The following is a 13,664-nucleotide window of genomic DNA, read 5'->3' as shown; positions in this document are numbered from 1 at the left end:
TTTTCCTTTTCTTTTTGCTGTATATGTAATAGATGCTTCAAAATGGACTCTTAGTATTTATATCTAAAAGGTATTGTGCCAAAGAAATTTTTCTACAGTTACTTTCTATAACAAAGATTAAATTTGGTGAGTTCAGCTTTTGGTCTGTAATAAAATTCAAATTGCCTGGTTAACTCATTTGTGGCAACACCATCTTCTCCTGATATACATCTGTCACTTTTACATTCACGTCTCAGAATTCTACTTTATAAGAGTATACATTAAAAAGTAAAATAGAACAAACAGCATAAATTCCAGAATCATTAATTCATGAAATGACACTACTAAGAAAAAGGTCTTAAGAACATGAGCATATTTCCTTTTTTATAATCAGAAAGGATTTTTTTCCAATAATCTATAAAAAGGAATATATTAAAGTGGAAAAAGTTGACTTAGATAGTTAAAGCGTTCTGAATATCAAGAAGGATATGGTAACAAATCAATCAGAAAGTCATCAGTGTCAAGAGCCATTCTGAAACCTATCACTTGGCTCTTATACTGAAAATTAACACCACATTCCTCACATTATTCTGATTCTTTATTCTAGATGTCTTGGGCATACTCTAAATGCATCACCTTAATTTTAGTTTTTGAACAGAGTCCTAAATGTGGAAAATATTTCATATCCACTAGCAATACATAGGTAGCATGTTCTCATGTATAATAGGTTTACTATCTTAAGTACAGACAGTGCAAAACCAAATTTCTTTCTCTGCACTGAGCTTCCTCTTTACTATGGGTATTAGTCAGAATAGGTTAGCTTACTGTGCAGTAGCAAATAAAACCAAAAATTCTGCTGACTTAATAAGACAAAAGTTGCTTATTCAAAGTTGCTCTTGTTTATTTAAAGTCTACTCTAGGGAAGCCTCCTTGCCAAAGCTCAGAACCTCAGACTTTTTCATTATGTATTGTTTCCTTATCAACCAATGCTCCCATCATTGCTGGAGCATGATAAAAGAAAATGGAGCAATTGCACACTGCCTTTTAAATGGTTTCATCCACTTGTATTTATTGGCCAAAGCAAGTGGATGCCAAATTTAGCTGCATAGGAAGTATAATTTCCCTGTGTGTCCAGGAAAGGGAAGAGATTGATAAATGTTGGCTAGTACTAGTAATGATTATCACTGAATGTAAATTCCTTAAAGGCATGTATCTTACATTCTTCTTCCACTTTGACATATAGAAATCACTCAGTAAATGATCGTCTGCCATGAGTCACCAGGGCTGCTATTTATCATTCCTTTCTTCTCCAACCTATAGTGATATTATACCCCTTGCCTTCTACCCCATTTTTTTGTTGTCAGCCCTCTGACCTGCCAGTTGCAAGCTGATACCACCAGTTTCTTTAAACCTTTCTTGCCTTTGCCATTATTCTGAAGGAAATTTTATCTCCTTACCCAGAGTAGTAAAGACATCATTAATATCTTACGCATAGTGTTTTGTAGTTTACAAGATGTTTTAACGTACATTTCTTTTATTTCACAAAGTTGGTGTATTTTTCCCCATTTTTTACCTCAGAGAACAAAGTACTGTTTCCTAATTTCCTAAGTTAATGTGTATAAGATCCTCAAACCAGAATCTTTTAGTTTCATGTCCAGTGCTTTCACTAGTATTTTAGGTTACAAGTGGTTTCTCACACAACCACACTAGATTGTAGCTTTCTGGGAGACTCAGGGTTAATCTTGTCAGTTGAAATGCTGGACACTGATTATGTACTCTGATTATTAAAGCAGTTTTTAATTGCATCCCTTATGCAATTAAAATGCAAGAAGGGCTAAGGTGAAAGTATATGATTAATATTAAAGTAGATATATATATATATCCCAGAACAAAGATTGAACTCAGTCGGTCATACTTGTTGAAGTGGCATGGAGAATAAAAATTTGCCTTGAGAAACTGAGAGAAGACTGTGAACATAAAGAGTGGGAACTTTTCAGTCTTGGGAGGTAAGTTTAGAAGTATCAATGAATATGCAAACAGAAGGGTGAGCTCTTTTACTCTTTCTATTTGAAATCGGTTCCATGTGGTGGTCTAGCCATAGAATTACAGCAAGAGCTCTTAGCAGTGTTAAGAGCTATTTAGTTACCAATACCTTCTAGAAACTTTGAACTCCGGCCAAGGCAAATAAGGTCCACCTGTCAGTATGGTGGTAGATTACCTAATAAAAAGTTAATGTTTGGACAATGTGCTTTGTAGACATGTTGACTGGATAAACTTTGAATTGAGTTATGAAAATATTAGTATCCCCAAATACTCTTTTAACAGATTATGATGTTGATTTAACTGAAATTCATTGTGAACCAGTTGACTTTTTTCTTTCCATCTATGATAAAATTTCATCTTGCTCTATAAAAGACAATTACCGAGAGTTTATTTACTATTGCAATATGAGTAAAAATTGATTGAAAAACATGCCATTGTGTGTAGTTAGCTCTAGGAAAGTAGTTGTTGTAGAGATGGATTATAAAAGCATTATAGCAAGAAAATAAAATCTGATAGCCTGCATTTTTTCCTGAAGTACATATATAATTTAATTTTAACTGAAATAAAGATGTGAAAGTTGTCTTCAGAGATTGTTGATAACAGTACACTGTAATGATGTTACTGATTAAGACAATTACAAATACTATTTTGAAAAATGTTCTTTTTAAAAAATATTTTATTTATTTGAGGAGAGAGAGAGAGAGAGTGAGCACCGAGCCACCGAGGGGCAGAGGGAGAAGCAGGGAGCCTGATGAGGACCTCGATCCTGGGTCCCTGGGATCATGACCTCAGCTGAAGGTAGATGCTTAGCCAACTGAGCCATCCCGGTGCCTCTCCCCCCCACCTTTTGAAAATGTTCTGAAATTACTATTTAGTATGTTATAATGTCATCTTGCTTAGCTTATAATTAGTAAGATTCCCTTCTCCACCTATCCATAGATGGATATTAGGTGAAATTTTCATTAATGTAGTAATTATTTCAGTTTTTCCCTCTCCAGCTATTTGGAGGGTATTGGGAATAAACTAGAGACTTCGTGTAACGCCTTTAGCACAGTGATGGGCCCAGGTTCAGGAAGTTATTCTGCCTCCCCTTTCTTTCTTCGCTCCTCTTTTTTTTCTCCTCCTTTTCTTTCTTTTCCTCCTTCACCACTGCTCTTTCCCCTCCATTTCCTCCTTATTTCTTTTTATTACTACTGACATTAACCAAGCTTAGGCTGCCCACTTGAGATGTTCAGGTTCTACCTTCAAGAGTTCCCAAAATGTGAAAGCAGTTTCCCAGCAGCACACGGTGGGAAATTCACTATTGTAAACTGTTGTCCTAGTTTAATCCCTCTTCTCTGCCCCACCGGGAAAACAAAAAGGACAAGAGAGTTGAAGTTACTTCATACTGGGTCGTACTCCATTCTGGGGCCCTGGGGAGTAGAGATCCAGTATAAAAACCCAAATGTTGCCTTCTATAGGTACAAGTGGCTATAATATCTGGGTCAGAGCTTCAAGTTCAATAAGAAATTAACATTCAAAGTGAGTGTCTTAGGAGAGGTTCAAAAAGAGAGAATATCCTTCCTGAAATGTTTAAGCTAAATTCCCCCTGTATTCCATTCTTCTATTTGTGGTGCCAAGAGAATAGATATACAGACAATCCTCTAAGTCTTCTTCCTGTAATAGTCATATAAATATTCAGGGTTGTTGACATCAATATGCTTATAGTTGATAGTCAACCTCTTTTCTGAAAGAAGTTTTCAGAGATTTTACAAGACCAGCTAGCATTTGGTCTGTTCTCAGGGCTTTGAACTGAGCACAATTTTTTAAAAAAAGATATTATTTATTTATCTATTTGTCAGAGAGAGAAAGAGAGAGAGCGAGAGCACACAAGCAGGCAGAGTGGCAGACAGAGATGGAGAGAGAAGTAGGCTCCCTGCCGAGCAAGGAGTCCAATGTTGGACTTGATCTCAGGACCCTGGGATCATGACCTGAGCCAAAGGCAGCAGCTTAACCAACTGAGCCACTCAGGCGTCCCTTAAACACAATTTTTGAAGTATCACTTTGCTTTTTAGCTTCTATACTATTATTAGTTTCCATAACTAATACTTACCAGTTTAGAAATTCCAGGGGATATGCTAGGGCCTTAGGATATAAATGTTTCAGATATGCTGAGACACTTAGATATAAGTGGCCCCAGATACAATATTCAGCAGTAATGTAGAGATCTGCATGAAGATTAGTTCTATAGTCACATGACTCCCAACTAGATTCCATGCCCAAGGATGGCTGCATGTCTTTTTCTAGGCTAGTAAAAGTCATTGTTGTCATATCCTGTAACTAAACACTGTCTGCTAATACAGTTAAGAAACCGATGAATTTTTTTGAAGGGGGAAGTGTTCTATTTCCTGTCTGGATCTCTAAACGGCAAGCTCTACAACTCAGTTCTGTCAAGACCACTGGAAGTGAACAGGGTGTGGGAAACTGAATCACTTTAACGGAACTCACTTAAGACAATTTATAAATCAGACTGTTTCTAGGTGTCTGCATAATGAGAGAAGTAAAAGAGTAGAGGAGAAAAATGGAACTTCAGATTGGGACCTGCCTTTGATTCCTGGCTTTGCCCCTTGCTGTTCTGAGACCAAAATCCTTAGCCACCTTGAGAATCAGTCTTTTTTAAAGGTGACATGATAGCATAGTGTCTGGCATACAGGAGGCATTCCGTAAGGGATTGAGTGCTTATTACTAAGCCAGTTGGATACTCATATCAGAATACAGCATCTTTCACGAATCAAAACCTGATTGGGAAACCCGAATACACTTGACCTCTGAATGACATGGGGTTGAAATGTGTAGGTCTGCTTATAGTCTTTTTTTTTTTTTTGGATAAATACACTACAGAACTATAATTGTATTTTCATTTATAATTGTATTTCATTATGGTTTTCATAATAACATTTTCTTCTTTCCAGCTTCTTTTATTGTAAGAACACAATAGATAACACATGTAACGTGCAAAGTGGGGGTTAATCAACTATGTTCTCGGTAAGACTTCCAGTCATACAGTAGGCTATTAGAAGTTAAGTTTTTCTGGAGAGTCAAAAGTTACATACAGATGACATGACAGTAGATTCTTATAATACATATAGATATGCTTGCTTAAAATCATTTTAAAATGGTAGTACAGGTGCCTGAGTAGCTCAGTTGGTTGAGCGACCGACTCCTGGTTTTCCACTAAGGTCAGATCTCGTGTGCTGTGGGATGGAGTCTTGCTTTGGGGTCCACGTTCAGTGGGGAGCCTGCTTGGGGATTCTAGCCTTCTGCCTGTCTCCCACATGCCTACACACATGCTCTCTCTCTCTCTCTGAAATGAATAAAATAAATCTTTAAAAAATGATAGTAAATCATTGGAATACTTTCTGAAGTGGAATGGAATAATATTGTGGAATACTTTTCAGGAGGCCGTGATAGTTTGCTGAATTGATTTTCTGTGCAATAGAAATGGTGCTGCCCAACTGACCATAGGCATGGCCCATGTCAGGACATGTCTAGGTCATGGCTATGTCTTAGACAATGCCAGGGCTCTGCTATGATTTCAGGGACTTGAAGTCACATTGCTTAAACCAAGATCTTTGTCCCAACTGCCCCTAATTCCTTAAGTTGAGACATTCTTTTATGCATTGAAGACCTGGTTTGCTTAAGTCCTTTCAATGGCAAGTGTCTTTGGGCATGGTTGTATTTGCTTTGCTGTTGAAAACTTGCCATCATTGACCATCATTCACTGAAAAGATGAATTCACTGAAAAGATGAAAAGATGAATGGAAGGAAATGGGAGGGCATCTGAAAATAACGAAAGGTGGAAAGGCTTCATATAAGTATGTTTGCTACATTTACTTTAAAAAACTGAGGGATGCTTAGGAAGTGAGAAGGCCCCCCACATCCGAGAATATTCCATAAGTCTAAGACGTTTCTGGAATAGTTTCCAAGTAATGACAAGTTATGCCTACAAAGATGTTTATATAAATGATTTCTTGCTATGATGACATTGTTTCCTCTTTATGTCAGTAGGCAATAGCCCCAAATATAAAATTCAAATGGAATTGTAAAGATTTCCTTTTCCTTATTTTTGCCTTAATCAACTGATTTTTCCCCCACTGCAAGTGCTATTTCTACCATAGTAGAAACATGTAGGTGTAGCAGAATGGAAAGAAGGATCTTACCAGTAAAATGGTTTTGAGTCTCCATCATTTTGCTTTGATTGATGATATGAAACCCTATAGTATCTCTTCTATAATCTTTTCTTTAAAAGAGTTTATTTATTTGACAGACAGAGGTCACAAGAAGGCAAAGAGGCAGGCAGAGAGAGAGAGAGGAGGAAGCAGTCTCCCTGCTAAGCAAAGAGCCCGAAGCAGGGCTCGATCCCAAGACCCCGGGATCATGACGAGAGCTGAAGTCAGAGGCTTTAACCCACTGAGCCACCCAGGTGTCCCTTCTCTTCTATAATTTCTATCAGGGATCAGTAAGCTCTTTCTTGCAGACAAAGTTTTATCAGACAGAGCCACACCCACTCATTTATGTATCGTCTGAGTACTTTAATGTTACAGTGACAGAACTGAATAGTTGCCACAACCCTATGGCCCTCAAAGCTTAAGGTATTTAGTATCTAGCTCTTCACCGAAACAATTTTTTGACTCCTCACTTATATGCTAAGGAAAACCTCTATGAATCTAAAAGTGGGTATTTTACTCCCTGCTTATGCATTTCATGACTTATGACCTTTTCTATGAATTTGATTCATTTGTGGTGCTAGCTGGTTAAAGTACTCATCTTTTCCCATTATATTGGAAAGGAGATCTTGTGCCAACTACATTCTACCTCAATACATCTGCTTTCGGTACATTTTTAATAGTTCGGAGCATTTAAAGTTATCTGCTTTGATACCTTGATTCTCTCTATGAGAACTATCTTCAAATCTAACCCGAAATCTTCTTCCCACCTCTATTACCCAGAAACTCTGTTCTCATAAGCTCACTTGTGTTAAAGGTCTATTCATGTTAGTGGGTATAATTTTCTGAGAACTTTACTTCATTCATTGTTTACATTAACGTCACCGTAGGAAATGTGAGATAAAAGATACGGTTACAATCAATTATTATAAGAAAATACAACAGAAGATATGATATTTGCATTTCAAAAGAAGATTTCCAGAGAGAACAACTTAATCCAAAGAAGCTATTGTAAAGAGGTGATTTCAGATTCCCTTGCTCGTTGCTGGGAAGGATGGCTCAAGGCAGGTGTATTTGGTTTCTGGGGCATTCAAATTATATCTCATCATTCTATCTAATTGCTTAGTATTCATGTGATGTGTATTCATGGGATGTATAGAGGCCAGAGGACTGTAGAGTATCTAGCTTGAAAACTAAAAAGTACTGACCACATTTACAATAGGAGAAAGATAGTTAGGAAAGACTCCTTGAAACATGATTTTTGCGAAGTGAGCCATAGATGTAGAAGCTGAGAAACAAGAGTAGCCAGGCAAACCAATGGGTTTCATGGCAGCTCAGAATTAGAATGTAATTCTTTTACCTTGAGGATAGGAACTCAGTCTTACTCATTGTATTACACACCCTGAGATCTGTGTCTGTCATGTAGCAGGTATGGTTGTCTCCTATGGCCTGTCTCCCTGGCTTGCAGTAGGCGGCCTTCTTTCTGTGTCCTCACAAGGCCTTGCACATCGCTGGTGTCTCTGTGTGTCCAAATTCCTCTTCTTATAAAGACACTAGTTAGATCGCGCTGGGGCGCACCCCATCGGCTTCACTGTAATCTTGGACTTCCAGTTCCAAAATGATGAAAACACAAATGTCTGTTCTTAGAGTCTGTTCACAGAGCTCGGCCTGTGACATTTGTTATGGCAATTGTAGCAAACTAATTCACTGGGAAGAAGAGGAAGAGCAAGATGGGAGAATTCCTCTTATTTTTAATCCTCATCGCTGCTTGTATTTCTGACCTCAGCCTGTGTCCCATCCAATTCCTCCCCTTTGGTCTGTCCTGGTGGCTGACAAATCCTTTCATGCTTATTCTAATCCAACTGATGTATCAATGCTTCTGCTGGGGGAAATAAAACCAAAACCATCTCTCAATCCAGAAAATCACCCCACAAAGCTAGAAGAGAAAGAAAACAATTTTGTTACTGAATAAGCATTGAACCAGAATGTGACACACACCACGGGCAATCTGCTAATAAACCGCGAAGACAGAACAAACTCTCACTCTTCTGTGTAGCCCAGCAGATACCCCAGCCCACTGTGATGGCCAATTTTATGTGTCAACTTGACTGGGCCATGAGGTGCCCAGATATTTGGTAAAACATTATTCTGAGTGTTTCTGTGGATACATTTTTGGATGCGATTAACACTGAAATTGACAGACTGAGTAAAGCAGATTGTCTTGCCTAATGTGGATGGGCCCCAACCAATCTGCTGAGGGACTGAACAAAACAAAAAGGCTGACCCTCCCTGAGGAAGAGAAGATTCTTTCTGCCTGATGCCTTTGAATCAGGACGTTGGCTTTTTTCTGCCTTGGATTCAGATGGAAATGTTGGTTCTTTCTGGTTCTTGAGCCTGCTATCCTTTTGATTGAAACCCTGGGTCTCCAACAGGCTGAATCCCCACCCCCTGCAGATCCTGAGCCTGGTCAGCCTTCATAACTGCATGACCCAACTTCCTATAATAAGTCTCTTTGCATATGTGTGTGTGTGTGTGTGTGTGTGTGTGTGTAACCTATTGGTTTTGCTTCTCTGGAGAATGATGACTAATACATAGATGTTCTCAAGATAAACAATCACTAGTCCTCAAGGAAAAGCACGGACATCATTGTTTGGCCCACATAGTTCATCCTAAATTCACTTGGTCTTTGGGGTGACCATCATGTGAGCTAAGTGACTTCAACCAAAGGAAAATTAAACTCTTTACGACAAGAGGTGGTCTTGCACATTGGGAGTAAGGTGTCCACTGAGGTTAGGCTCATCCCACAGAAACTGGGAGATAAGGATATTATCTTCCTTAATGTTTACATTTCAAAGAGTCGGTTCTCAGGTCCTTGAGCAAGACAGCCCTGGGTCATAAAGTTGGCAAGAGGATTATGAAGATTTTAAAAATATTTATATACATTTCAAGGAGAGGGAAACTTGCATATCTTCTAAAGTAAATGCTTTAAGAAAAGGGAGCAAGTAACGGGGGAGGCAGAGTCTCTTATATTCAACAAGGAAAATTAAGCATCTGATTTAAAATTATATTTGTCCTTCGCTGAACCTCCCATTCCTTCAAACTAATATTCTATTTTTCATCTTTCTTTCACTGTCACATGTCTCAAAAAGTTAATTTAATCTGGCCTCCTCCCTTTTCTCACTACACACTATCTTCCTAATCTCATGAATCTAGCTTTTCTCTGACCCCCTGACCCCTCCCCATGGCCCATAATACCGCATTGACATTGCTCCAAAATCACCAATGACACTTTCTTTACCCTGTGGTCTTATCCTCAGTCCATGTGCTTATGTTGTCACATAGTATTTTATACTGTAACTCCATCTTAAACATTCTTTTTCTTCCCCTTGGCTGTATTGTTTTATTTTTCTTCTCAATATCTAGAAGTATTTTCCACACATTTCCACCTTCCTCTCTCTTTCTTTCTGTCTCTGGGATTTTTTTAGTCCTCTATCACAGACAACTTCAACTGTGACCAAAGGAATTATGCCTTCCACAAGCGCCTGAGTGGTTCATGTGGTTAAGCGTCTGCCTTCAGCCCAGGTCATGATCCCAGGGTCCTGGGATGGAGCCCCGAGTCAGGCTGTCTGCTCGGCAGGGAGCCTGCTTCTCCCACTCCCTTTGCTCCTCCTCCTGCTTGTGCTCGCTCTCTTGCTCTTGCTTTCTCTCTCTCAAATAAATAAATAAAATCTTAAAAAAAAAATGATGCCTTCTGAATCATACTGTGGGTTCTGACTCATCTTGTGCTATACATATAAATATTCAGCTAAACTGCTAGAAATCCCAGGCAGCCAACTAACCAGTCATTATTGAGCACACATTATGTGCCAGGTCCTGGGAACACAGCAATAACAAAGCCTATATGGTCTCTGTCGTCATCTGTATGTAATCATGTAAGACACAATTGTTCTAATTAAATGATTTAATTGTCCACTATTAAAATGTTTTATTAAAATTAAATATGAAGTTCTCATGTATATTTACCTATTTTAAAATGTAGTCTGTTTGTGAAGTTCTCTGAGATCTTTCCTGATTCAGCTATATGTGACCACCTTTTTGGTAATCTTTCCATGTTACCGCATGAGGTTTCTAGATCTCTTAGGTGCTCCCCAAATTCAACCTTTCTAGTTCAAGTCAGCACTTTCTCTATGATACTGTACCTGTTTGCACATCTAACTCACCATTAGCTACATATCCCTAGAAGGAAGAATCATAATTATATTTTATCTCACAGGCTTGCCATTCAGGGATTGTCAGCTAAATAAATGTTCAAGTTAAAAGAAAGAATGTGACATAAAGAAAAAAGAAGTCTTGTGGAGCAGTTTTGTAATTAACACAAGTGAAATGATGAGAATCCCATATTCATGTAATACTTGGATTAAAAAAACCTTTAAAACTGAATAATTAACTTAATTAGTAATTTATCATCATTCAGCCATCGAATATCTATGGAGTAAATGATTCGCAGGCACCATTTTAGGTGATGAGACAGAATGAACAAAGCAGACGAGAGCTCTGGTTTTCTAGAGCATACTAAACTCCGCTACATGAGGCATTGTGCTTGCTTGCAAAGAAAACTCACAAAATGACATGTGTATGTTTGATTCAGGCAAACCTGGAACTCATGCTTGGAAAGATGAGTGATATTTTCTATTTATTGTTATAGGAAGTGAACTTGTATGTTATTTCTTGAACCAAGTTTAGTATCTGGAAGTTTCTGAAACAGGAGTTATATTCACCTGGTAAAATGTCAGCTTCAACTTAGTAAAGGGTAATTTTCATTTTATGTTTCTTTGTTTTTGCTGTGGCAGCTTTTGTTAATGGCTATTTAGACCATAGGTGACCCATCGTGTCGTGTCAGTGTTTCTGCAAGATGGATCTAGGTGGCTTCTTTCAGAAACCAATTAACCCAATAATCTGTTGCCATGAACATGCTGTATAACCAACCACCCCAAAACTCAGTAGCTTAAAATAATAGCAACTTATGTTCATGAATCTGTGGGGTCAGCTAGGGTGGCTCTGCCATATGTTTCCTATCCCTATGACCCAATCTGTTCCACATGACTCTCATCCTTTTGGACCAGCCGGCTTCCCTGGGGCCTGGTCTCATCATGGGAGGGGCACCGAAGACATTCGTAAATATGGGAGTCCTCCTCAAGACAAGGCTTAGAACTGGCACACTTCTATTTCTGTCTATATTCTTTTAGCCAAAAAAGTAAAGTGGCAAAGCTGAAGTTTGAAGGACAGGGAAGAAACGTCCATTCTCAATGAAGAAAAGACCTATGTGTAGACCCTAGGAGAGTGAAGATTCGGAAACAGTAATAGTCTATCATAATAATCCTATGATTTCCTGTGGCAGAATAACAAATAGACATAGATGAGAAACTGCACTTGTGAAGCTAGTTATTTGGCTATTTTGAAAGATCTGGCTCCATGTGTGAGAGGGTCATTTTAGAAGTTTTGTTTAGAGGAATTAAAAAATTGATGACATCTCACCTCTACAACAGTGTTTCTATAATTGTGATTAGTAAAATTATTGGGATATAAATCCCAATTATTAAAAAAAGAAAGTGAAAAATATCAGAACGGGTTGAATGAAGCATATATATATATATTTTAAAGATTTTATTTATTTGACAGAGAGATCACAAGCAGGCAGAGAGGCAGACAGAGAGGGAAAAGCAGGCTCCCTGCTGAGCAGAGAGCCCAATGTGGTACTCGATCCCAGGACCCTGAGATCATGACCTGAGCCGAAGGCAGTGGCTTAACCCACTGAGCCACCCAGGGGCCCCGAATGAAGCATATTTTTAATGAAAACATTTAATAAGCATAAATAAACACACGTTTTAATGAAAACATTTGCTTCTGTTATGGATGCTTACCTACATGTATATTGAGTCATGATGTAAAATATTTTTCTTCCTATTGTGATTAAAACAAAGTTTGGGAGAACCGTTGTTTTAATTTATTTTCTATCAACAGGATGTTATTGGGCTTAAATACATATTAATTTTCCAAACTAGTCCTTTGGCAGGTTAAGTTACCTGTTTTGAAACTAAACTGCTTTTTTAGTGCTAGTTATTTCCTTTGTAAAGATGTCTAATGCAAGAGTACTTTTCTTTCAAATCCATCCACAATTAAGGCAGTTTTAATGGACATGTATTTTTATATATATGCTGTTAACACCCATGACTGTGGTTACTGGTGGCCCATGTTTGAGATTTTTTTTAAAGTAACGGTAATATTTACTTTCTCTGTTTAGCTTGTTCACTGCTAGCTTCCTGATGCTGGTTTAGAATAAAAGCACCTCCCAGTTCCATGTATTAATATTATATTGTTACCTTGTTTCAGAAAGATTTATTATCAGCTTATCTTTTCCAGATTTTAATATTTGCGTCACTTGCCCATGTGAAATGTGGCCTATTGGAGCACAGCAGTGGCTCTAGCCAGCAGCAGCCGTGCTGGGGACAGATGCAGTGGGTCTCCTCCCAAAGGCTGTTTCTTCTCCCAGTTCATCCACGCTTGTTGACTCTTGCCGGAGAAGGTAGGTCTCAATGCACTCAAAAGCCACAGCAAAAAGCAGGGACTAGCCTGGGTTTCTAGGGGATCTTTTATTGAGAGAATGCTGAAGACCATAAAAGTTATCCGTGGTTTGGTACTGACTCATACATTAAAATTCATGATTATTTAATAGAAAAGTTAACAAGGTTTCTGTAACGTAGTTACTTAAAAACCTGTGTTAGTAAGAGAAGCTAAAAAACTAATTATATATCTTTAAATAGCTTGCTTTATATGTGCTTTTAAAATGTTTCACGTTTATAAAAATTTCACCTATGGAAACCTAGGAGACTTAAAGTTGAAACATGATTTTTTATCTCTTCTTCTTGTAAATAAAGAATGGCATTCCTTCTGTGTATGTTGGCTAATTTTAACATTATGAAAGGAACTTCACAGAGATTTGTGCAGGTTTTAAAATTAAATTATTTGTTATTGTCATTGTATACTAAACTACAGAACTAAAATCTTATTTGCACAAATATTATTTGGTGGGAAAAATCCTGGCCCATTGTTGAATGACTTCACTCTTTAGTGTATTATGTGTGTGTGTCTTTTTGTGTCTACATGCCATATATTAGATTGACTAGTTTAAGAATCTTTTAGTATGATGACTTAAATCTGATACATATTATCTTATGCAGGTCTACATAGCAGAAAAACTTCCAGGTATATTCTATTTACCTATTCATAATTTGCTGGAAATGGTTTTTTCTCTTATCTATCGGGCCATGTTGATGGGTAAGCAAACATGGAATTTGCATGCTTCCTGTTTCTTCAAGATGGAAACAGATTGCTTCCAATGATGTTCCCCATCAAGACTCATGCCTTAAATAACATTAA

This window comes from Mustela nigripes, chromosome 5 (genome assembly GCF_022355385.1).
Source record: "Mustela nigripes isolate SB6536 chromosome 5, MUSNIG.SB6536, whole genome shotgun sequence".
Classification (NCBI taxonomy): Eukaryota; Metazoa; Chordata; class Mammalia; order Carnivora; family Mustelidae; genus Mustela; species Mustela nigripes.
The sequence above is the reverse complement of the archived record's forward strand: the minus strand, read 5'-3'. Positions refer to the sequence as shown.